General features: G+C 35.7%; 1 pseudogene; it reads right to left on the reverse strand.

Annotated features, from left to right (window-relative positions):
* Nucleotides 1–8,897: 8,897 nt before the first annotated feature.
* Nucleotides 8,898–10,206, reverse strand: LOC102850493 (annotated as a pseudogene).
* Nucleotides 10,207–10,498: the final 292 nt, after the last annotated feature.

Here is a 10,498-nt window from a genome sequence, read left to right on the forward strand (position 1 = left end):
ATTTATTTATATCATTTTTATAATTAAAAATCCATGCATAACTAGAACAATATCTCTCATGAACATAGAACCAAAATTTTCAATGAAACTATGGCCAGTATAATCCAACAATATATAAAAAAAATAATTTGCTTTGACCAAGTTTGAGTCATCTCAAGTATGCATAGATGATTCAACATAAGAAAAACAATTAATATATTTCATTACATTGACAAAGCAAAGAACAGAAACTACATGATTCTATTAACTGATTCAGAAAAGACCTCTAACAAAATCCAACCCTTCTTCTTGATTAAAATAATCATTAGGAATAAAGGGGAATTTCCTCAACATAGTAAACAGTATATAACAAAACCAACAGTAAGCATCATTCTCAATGACTAATGAATAAAGACACGTTCCTTCAAAACAGGAATTAGGCAAATTCCCACAACCAACATTCTTATTCAATATTGCATTGAAAGTCTTAGTGAGATCCATAAAGATGGAAAAGGAAGTAAACAAGCCTTTGAATTGGTAAAAAGGAGAGGAAACTATCTCTATAAGCAGATGATAGGACAGTATACATATAAAACCTTAAAGATTTGTCAAAATACCTGTCACATATAGTCAACAAATTCAGCCAATTTGCCCATGGTACAAGATTAACAAACAAAAATAAATTTTCTCTACAGTAGAAGAGAACATAGAGAAGGAGCTAAGAAAAGCTATACCAATTACAATAGCTAATTACAAGATAAAATACTTAGGAACAAATATAGCTAGACACACAAGCAATCTATACAAAGAAACTTAGAAAGCATTTATGGAAGAAACAAAAACAGACCCAGAAAAATTGAGTAATATACCATGCTCAAGGGTAGGAAGACTCAATATAGTGAAAATGACATATCTTCCAAAAGCAATCTACGAATTTAATGCAATCCTAATACAGATACAAATTTAATTTTCAAGGACATGGAAAAAGTAATTTCCATTTTTCCCCAGAAAGTAGACTCCAAATAAACAAAGTAATATTAACAATGTAGGTGTCATCACACTCCCTGATCCCAAATCCTACTACACAGCCAGAGTGGTCAAGACAGCATAGTACTGGTAAAATGACAGACACATAAGTCAATGAAATATAATTGAGAAGTCAGAAATGAACTCTACTACCTATGGTCATGTGATCTTTGACAAGGAGTAAAAATCAGTTAAGTGAAAAATAACAGTCTCTTTAACAAATGCTGTTGGCAAAATTGGAAAACCATCTGCATAATACTGAAGCAACACACACACACAAAAAAATTCCAGGTGGATCAGAAACTCAGGAGTAAAATCAAAGATTAATATTAATCAGGGAAAAAACTAGGAACAATTCCAGAATCTCTAATATATGTCATGAGCAGACATCCAAGCATAACTAAACACCTACAAATGAGAGAGAATAAAATAGATGAATGGGACTTACTAAAAACCAAATTGCTATGTACATCAAAATTCTTCTCCAGCTAGGGTAAAAAAGGAAATACACAGACTACGAAAAATATTTTGGCAGTGACATATCTGATAAAAGACTCATATCTAAAATGTATAGAATACTCTGGCACCTCAACAAGAAAAAGTTAATCATCTAAGTCTCAAAATAGTCGTCAGATATAAATAGATACTTCATCAGACGGCCAACAAACATATGAAGAAATTTTCAAAATTCTGATCTATCAGAGTGATAGAAATCAAAACAACTATAAGGTATCACATTCCAGGGCAACAATAGTGAAGTTTAACAGAGTAACAAACAGCACATGGAGAGACTGAAACTCTTCTTCATTGCTGGTGAGAGTATAAAATGGTACAACCACTATGTAAGGTGGTCTCGTGCTTTCTCAGAATGTTGAAAACAGAAATACCATTCGATCCATCTATCCTACTACTAAGAATATGCTCTAAAGATATCAGAGCTGTGATTTAAAAAGTTGTATGGAGCAATAACTTTGTAAATTATTACCTAAATTGGGGGGGACTGGAGAGTATTATGCTGAGTGAATGAACTCAGTGCCAGAAGGATAAATATTATATGAAACTGTTATTGTAGAATGAGTATAATGATCCAGGAGGGCTGCAAGCAGAGGGATGTGGATGTGCAGGGGGAAGGGGGATTAATCATTGGGTTGTACAATTTGATGAGGGAGGGGGTGAGGGAAATGAAAAGAATTTGTAAATAAGCTAGTAGAAAACAGTTGTGTGTGCACCCATTTTTATTGCTGCCTTATTCATAATACTGAAGAGATGGGAACAGCTCAACTTTCCATCAACAAATAAATGGACAGAAAACCTGTGGTATATTCATATAATGGAATATTACACAACATTGTAAAATGAAACAAGCCTGGAAGACTTTGTGCTGAGTAAAGTATCTCAGGCAAAAGAACAAATATTGCATAACACCGCTGTTATAAAATAAGACAAACACAGGTAGAAAAAAGAACAGGAAAAGAGTGGATAAATAATTATATATTGGTTTACTTACAAAGTTCTTATACATTGTTTTCACTCTGGATATTTTCCTTTTCCTTTACCCCCGCTTCCACCCATTTGATAACATAGGTATTGTGGCTTTGTCATGTGCAGGAAGGGGCATTGATTTCACTAACATTGTATATTAAATGATCTGAGACTAAAAATACTTTTCAACTTTGTAAAAAAAAGAGAAAGATGTACAATCTTGTTCCATAAATATTTACAACCACAGGTTGCTCTCTGTTAGAATCTACCTGAATTAACAGCAATGAGGAATTGAATCACATCAATAAGACTCCACTACAATGTTAGGACAAGTGGCTATTAATCTTGTTCTTGAGGAAACAGTCGAGACTAGAGCAGAAAATCAGATTCTGGCAGCAGTAAACCGAAAGGAAATGTTCACTTTAAGGATGTGAAACCTTGTATGGTATCAGTGAATCAAATGTTCATCTAATTGAATAGAAAAGTCACAGGAACCCATAGATAGGCAACAAAAGTAGATGGTTTTAATTTTTATTTTCTTTCAGTTTAGACTATTTGCATTCAGTGGGCATTATTTCAATTAACTGTGCATTAGATAATCTGTTATTGTATAAAAGATCAACAATCTATGTTTTGCAGATGACACAACCCTGCTTGCTGAAAGTGAGGAAGCATTTGCTACAGAAGGTCAAGGACTGCAGCCTTCAATATGGATTGAAGTTCAATATCAAGTAAACAAAGATTCTCACCACTGGGCCAATTGGCAGCATCATGACAGACGGTGAAGAGACTGAGGATGTTAGGAGCTTCAGTGTGCTTGGCTCCACAATCAACATTCTTGGTACCAGTAGCCAGGAAATTAAAAGAAATATTGCATTGGAAAAGTCTGCTGTCAGAGACCTCTCAAAAGTGCTGAAGAACAATGCTGTCAGTCTGGAGTCTAAGGTGTACCTGATCCAGGCCATAGTATTTGCATTTACTTGCTATGCCTCAGAAAACTGGACAAGGAGTTCAAATAATAGAATGATAATTGATGCCTTTGAGTTGGAGAAGAGTATTGAATACACTACAGACTGCTAGGAGAACAAATAGGTTTATCCTAGAGAGGGAGAAATCTGACTGCTTCTTGGGGGAAAGGCTTCTGAAGTTTTGTCTGACAGTTTGGACATGTTGCAAGAACATCCTGCTTGGGAGAGTGGAGGGACAGTACAAAAGAGTAAGACTCTCAATGAGATGGAATGATTCAGTGACTGCGGTAATGGATGTAGTAGTGTCAGAGACAATAATGTTGACACAAGATAGAGCAGAATTTAGGGCTGTTGTACCTAGGGTCACTTTGCGTCGAAAAAGTGACTTGACGGCAAATAGTAACAACAACATGCAATCTGTAACATTGCATAATCATTATTTACAATGAAAGCATATTTAATTGATAGTTCCTGTTCATTACTATGTTCACTCATTGCTAGTTGCTTTGGTTGCTTTTATGTTGTGCTGTTAGGAGCTATGTCACTGGTACAATCAAATCCGAAAGTCAACTACGATGAAAAAGTTTTAGAGTAGTTTCTACACTAAGACACTCTAAGAAGAGAAGTCGTCGGCCTCTAGAAATACTTTCAAATGAAAATTTTATTAATTGTTGTAAAACATTTTTATAGAGAGCCTCTCAAGTTGAAAAGAATGCAAATATGACTTAGAAAGGGCACAAAGCAGAGTCAATGGATGGGTTAAAGATTTTGAGACATTTATTAACCGATATACCATGATTGAAAATGACAATAGCTAAAAATATCGATTAGTAATTGGAAGGAGGATATATAATGTAGAAAATTGGAAGTAGGGATTCCTTTAGTATTTATTTTTTATTGACATTATAATGAAAGTTTTTAAAGAACTTGGGTTTCTAATTGTTAATTGTTGCACATTTTATGAAATGGGCAAAAGACATGAAAATAATTTTCACAGAGGAATAGATTCAGATGACCAACAGACATATGAAGAAATGCTCAAAATCACTGGAAAGAAGAGATATGCAAATCAAAAGTACAATAAGGTACCAAATCATTCCAGTAGCAGTGGCAAAGTTCAACAGGACAGCAAGTAGTAACTATTAGAGAGAATGTGGTGTGAAAGAAACTTGCATACATTGTTGGTGGGGTTGTACAATGGCACAAGCACTCTGGAAGGCAGTTTGACTCTTCCTCAAAAAGCTGAACATAGAAATTCCATAAGACCCAGCTATTCCATTGTTTGGAATATACCCTGAGAAAATGAGATATGAGACTCAAATGGAGACTTGTATAGCATTGTTCATAGCAGTATTATCCACTATCACAAGAACGTGGAAATAGTGAATATGTCCAACCACAATCAAATGGTTTGAGAAATTATGGTATAATCACATCCAGAAGCAATGATTTTGTAAGGACTGGAGAGCATTATGCTGAGTGAACCTACTCAGTCTCATAAGGGCAAATACTGTATAAAACCATCATTATTGTAGAATGAGTATGAGGATCCAAGAGAGTGGAGACTGGAAGCAGAAGAGCAAGGATGTGCTCTGGGGGCCGAGGGGAGGATTAATCATTGGGTTGCACAATTTGATGAGAGGGGTGATGAGGGAAATGGTAAGGATCTGGTGAGAAAAACAATGTATTCAAATTTTGTAAATAAGTATAAAATTGTAAAATAGAACATATATGAATGATTGTGTGAACAAAATTTAAATGACAGATTATATAAAACACAAAGTATATGAATGAAACACTGAAAAGGTATTAGTACATGAAAAGCAATAAAAATACATTAAAAGAACGCTTATATACATGTCAAAGCTAAACCATTAATATAGAAGACTAAATAAGAGTTGATACCTTTGAATTATGATGTTGATGAAGAATATAAAATATACCATGGATTAACAGAAGAATGCTCTGGGTGCAGTGCAGAGAGTGTGAGCCTTAGACTGAAAGAATGCAGAATTTAATTTCCTATATTTTCGACATGTTATCAGGAGGGGCTAGACCCTGTAGGGGAACATCATGGTTAGTAACGTTCATCATTACTTGGCTACTAAGTATCATATTGTTTTTGTTGTTGTTGTTAAGTGCCATCGAGTTGTAGAAGACTCACAGCAACTCTAAGAATGAAAGACCTGAACAATTGTATAACTGTCATCATCTCTCCACATTCATGGAGTTTCTGAAGGCAAGCTATTTTGGAAGTGCTTCCACATTTCCACTCATGCTTCTACGTTTGTTTTAATAGGAGAGATCCACAAATCACTGCCCACTATGGGGAAAAAAATATCTCATTTGATGCATCAGTGTCACAGTGTTAAGCATCACAGCAACCACAAAATACCTCTGTAAAACAAATGGACAGACCAGTGTTATACCACTTAGCAGAATGTTTGACCAAAAACAACTAAAACCAGACTTGCATATTAAAATCACCCACCTTTGACTTAGTAGCATAACTTTCTATCCACCAGGCCCACAGAGCTCTATGTTGGTGTTGTTCTTGTTAAGTGCTGCGAGTCATAAAACTAAGTATCATATATAATAAAACTCGTATTTAGGTTTTCTATTAATTGTTGACCAGAGTTCAGGTTTTTTTATCATAGGGTCACTATGAGTTTTATTCTAGCTGACAACCCTTAACCACTATTGAGATTAGGGTTGGAACATTCTTCTACTTTGTACATCACTCTTTGCCAATTTGCTATACTGAGGTAATCTGGGTTTGCTTTGTCACTGAACCTTGTGTCATTGGAGTATAAAATGCCATGGTAGTTTCCCTGTGTGGGCAGTATTTGATTGAGCTCCCAGTTGTAAAACAGGTTTGGAAGCAAGAGTGACATCCACTTTCTAAACCACATGCCTATGGAAACTCTATGAACTTGTAGAAACAACAATAGTTATAGAAAGGCATTAGGTCTTTTGTTCATGAAGTCACTATGAGTCGTGCTCAGCTCAACGGCAAACAACAACAACAACCCTACTGCTCTTTTTCTTTTTACAATACTGTTCTATGTATTAGCTAATGTACAGTTAATATTTTTAGATTATTTATATTACTTCCATTCCATTTAGAATGCTATCAACTACTAGGAAGTTATTGGCCTAGTGGTAAGAAGTTGCACTGTTAACTTAGAGGCAGGTTACTCAAAACCGCTTGTATCTCTACAGGAGAAAGAGGAACAGTCTCTTCTGATGTGATTGGAAGCCTCTGAAAACCTACTGGAAGGTCAGGGATAAGTCAGTTCTAACTAGATGGCACATAACAAAACAACCTCTGGCTTTTGCAATATTGAGATGTGAAGTGTCTTGAGTTTGGTAAATGTCAAGATTTCTGTAAATACTCCCACAAGATAACATTTAATATCCATGCTCTCTCCCTTCTTGCTTCTTTTAAATAAATAGGAAATCAGAGAACATTGTGATGATGACTCTTAACCTAATGATTATATTCAATGCTAAGTTCAATGTATGTTTTAAAAGTTAAACTTAAAAAAATACAAATCTAAAATATGTTGTAAGTGTATAATGAATTTTGTTATTGAAATAGTTTATTCTTTTACTTTTGTCATTTAAAAGTATTACAACTAGTAGGAGTATTAGGGCAAGGAAAGGAAATGGGAAAGATTCAATGTAGACTTGAAAAATACTGTAATAATAGGAATAGACAAACTATAAATAATTATATGGTATATGTGTATGTAAATTATTTAGTGAAACCCAATGTAAATAAAGAATTGTTTGGAATCCAATGTCTATGAAAGAAATACAACATAAATTAATCATTGTATTAAAACCAATAAAATATTTTTAACAAAATTTAAAAATTATATTGAAAGGAATATTTGAATAGTCTTGCATACTTGTTCTTTTATTCTACTATTTATCAATTTGGAGAAATGACATTTAATAAAAGTAAATTTATTTTGTGAGAAACTTTCATTTCATAAAGACATGTTGAAATTCATAGTCTACAGATAAGAATTTGGTTGTTGTTGTTTTTGATTGTTGTCCAGTCCAACATGACTCAGGGACCCTATGAACAAAAGACATAAACATTTTCTTTATCTATCATCGTTTCTCTAAGTTCATAGAGTTTCCAAAGGCATGTTACTTAGGAAGTGGATAACACCCCTGCTTCTAAACTTGTCCTAATCTGGGAGCTCCACTAAACACTGTCCACCATGAGTAACCATTATGTTATTTAGCACACCAATGTCACAGTTTTGAGCATCATAGCAACCTTAAGTTATCTCAGAACAAAAAATGGTACAAAAGAATATTCCTCAGGCCCAACCAACTTTTAAATACAAAGGCCATGCACAAAGTTGTAGTGACTCTAAAGAAGAGGCTTAAATTAAAGCAAACAAGCAAACAAACCAACCAAATCCAACCCAAAACAACAACCAAAAAACCAACAACCGAACATTCCACACAGACTCTCAACCAAAAAAGAGTGTCCACTTTTCAGAGTCCAATCGCTTGGCACAATCTCCATAGATAGGAGTAGAAACTGAAACTCGTACACCAATGTTCATAGCAGCATTATTCACCATTGAAAGAACATGGAAACAGCCCAAATGTCCAACCACAAACGATTGGATTGAGAAATTATGGTACATTTACACAATGGAATACTATGCAGCACACAGGAGCAATAACTTTGTAAATTTTTACCTAACGTGGGAGGGACTGGAAATAATTATGTTGAGTGAACTAACTCAGTCCAACAAGGATAAATATTGTATAAAACCATTATTGTAGAATGAGCATAAGGATCCAAGAGAGGTAGGAGAGGGTGGAGGCAGAGGGATGAGGATGTGCAGGGGGAGGGGAGGTTAATAATGGGATTCTACAATTTGATGGAGGCAGGGTGAAGAAAATGGAAAGAATTTGTTCTTAAAAGCAATGTATTCAAATTTTGTAAATAAAGTAAAATCGTGTTCACATACTTTTACAAAAGGTGTCTTAAGTTCCACAGTCATTCCTTTTCATGAACAAATTCAGAAGACGTATTTTCTGTTAAAATCTAAACAAAACGTTATTGAAACAATTTAATCAATATATAATCCTGTGATTTATAATAATTTTGCATTGTTATTGTTGTTAAGTGCTGTCGAGTTGCCTGAGACTCATGTGCAACAGCCCTAAAATCTCCTCTATCTCTTGCCAATCTTAGTCTCTGACACACCTATGGCCATTACCCCTGTGACGAATCAATTCATCTCCAGATTCTTTCTCTCTTGTGCTGTCCCTCCGCCCTCTCAAGCATGATGTCCTTCTCCAAGAACTGATCCCACCTTCCAGTATGTCCAAAGTATGTCAGACGAAGCTTCAGAATCCTTGCCTCCAAGAAGCTGCCCAGTTTAACCCTTTCCAGTATGAATCTGTTTATTTTCCTAGCAGCCCATGGTACTGAGTGTTTCCTTCAGATTTCATGTTTTCACTTGTCCCATTAAACTCAGCATCACTTTCCTCCGATTCTGTGTTTGATTCTGTTTGTGTCTTCGTTTGGTTATTCTCAGTACTGGACTTCACACTACCCTTTTTTTTTCTTTTTTAAATCACCAAATCCCTTCTTTTCTTTCTCTTTGTATTTCCTACCTGATTCTTGGTCTCTACTTTTGCCCTGTGCTTATATGACTTTCTATCTCATTTTTTTTTAGCTTCTTCTATTCTGACTATGTGCTCAATGTCTTTTTTCAGATCCATCATGGTTTCTGCTCTTGGTCAGCCCCTACTTCTGGTTCGCCTTCTTTCTTGACTCCGTGATTGCTTATGATCCAGAGACCTGCTGCGTCTTCGGTCCAAAGTCCGGCTCAAGTGTCTGCTCCAGGAGTGACTCCTCTTTCTTCTCTCCTCTTCCAAGCCCTCTCCTTCTTTTCTTCCTCTTCTCTTCACCTTTTCCTTCCTCTTTCTCTCTCCTTTTGCTCCCTTTCTTCTTATTCCTTCTTCTCCTTTTTTAAACACTCATCACCATCAGGCTCTTCAGTTCTTTTTCTTAACTTTACTTTTAATTCCTACACAGTAGCTTTCATTTTGGCATAGCCCATTTGTTGGTCTCCCATCAAATGATTATTTAACTTGGATTGTGCAACTCCTACTATCAAAAAGGCTCCAAGCACTTCACAAACTTCCATTTGTTTTTCTCAGGCAGTAAAACTTTCAATTGTTGAGGTTGTGGATGTAAGTAATTCTCTTCTTTTTACTGTTCCACTAATTTCCTCACTCTTTGGGCTTCTTCTACCTTTCCTCAGATCCTAATTCTTCTATCTATAACAAGAGTTCATCAATTTTGTCTGTTACAACCTGAATTTTTTTTCTTCATTTTGGCCTGGTGGGTCAGCTGCCCCAGAAGACTGTTGGTTTCGAGACAATGGCAAATGAGCATGGCCCAGTCTAATTTTCCATTGTACTTCTGCAAGTAAGCTCTGTAAGTACCACAGAACATATCTCTCATAGCAAACTCTCATAAAACAAGAGCTCCCTCATACTGTTTTCTTAAATGATCATTATAGATTTTTCCACATGGACCAAGATCAGAATGATAATTTGTGAATAACTCCACAGGACAAAACGCACAAAGGTTATATTAACAGACACTCTTGTGGCCCCATCACACTTTGCTGCCCTTCTCATCAGGGGCCAGGTTTTGGTCTTGGCCCATTAACTCATGTAATAATTGTGCTGCTGAACTCATGGTGCTTCTTTTCGGTGGCTGCTCCCACCAGCCCTGGCACCAGTCAAAGAAAATGTTGGTAACACCTCCGGCAGAAAAGTCTTCTGGACAGAAAAGCCAAGAAGATAAAATGTCAGCCCACTGGCCGCCTTCCCAGCATGCCAGGTGGCCCAAAGCATCCTTAAGTATTGCAACTTGAAGCTTGACTCTGTTCTTTAAGCTTAAGAAATGCTGAGTGAATTCAACCCTTTTGACTTTCTGACTCTAGCTTCTTGCATTTCATTGTAATACTTCACTTTGTCTTCTCATGCTT

The sequence above is a fragment of the Elephantulus edwardii genome, unplaced genomic scaffold (genome assembly GCF_000299155.1).
Source record: "Elephantulus edwardii isolate Elephantulus edwardi_28Jun2011 unplaced genomic scaffold, EleEdw1.0 scaffold00158, whole genome shotgun sequence".
Classification (NCBI taxonomy): domain Eukaryota; kingdom Metazoa; phylum Chordata; class Mammalia; order Macroscelidea; family Macroscelididae; genus Elephantulus; species Elephantulus edwardii.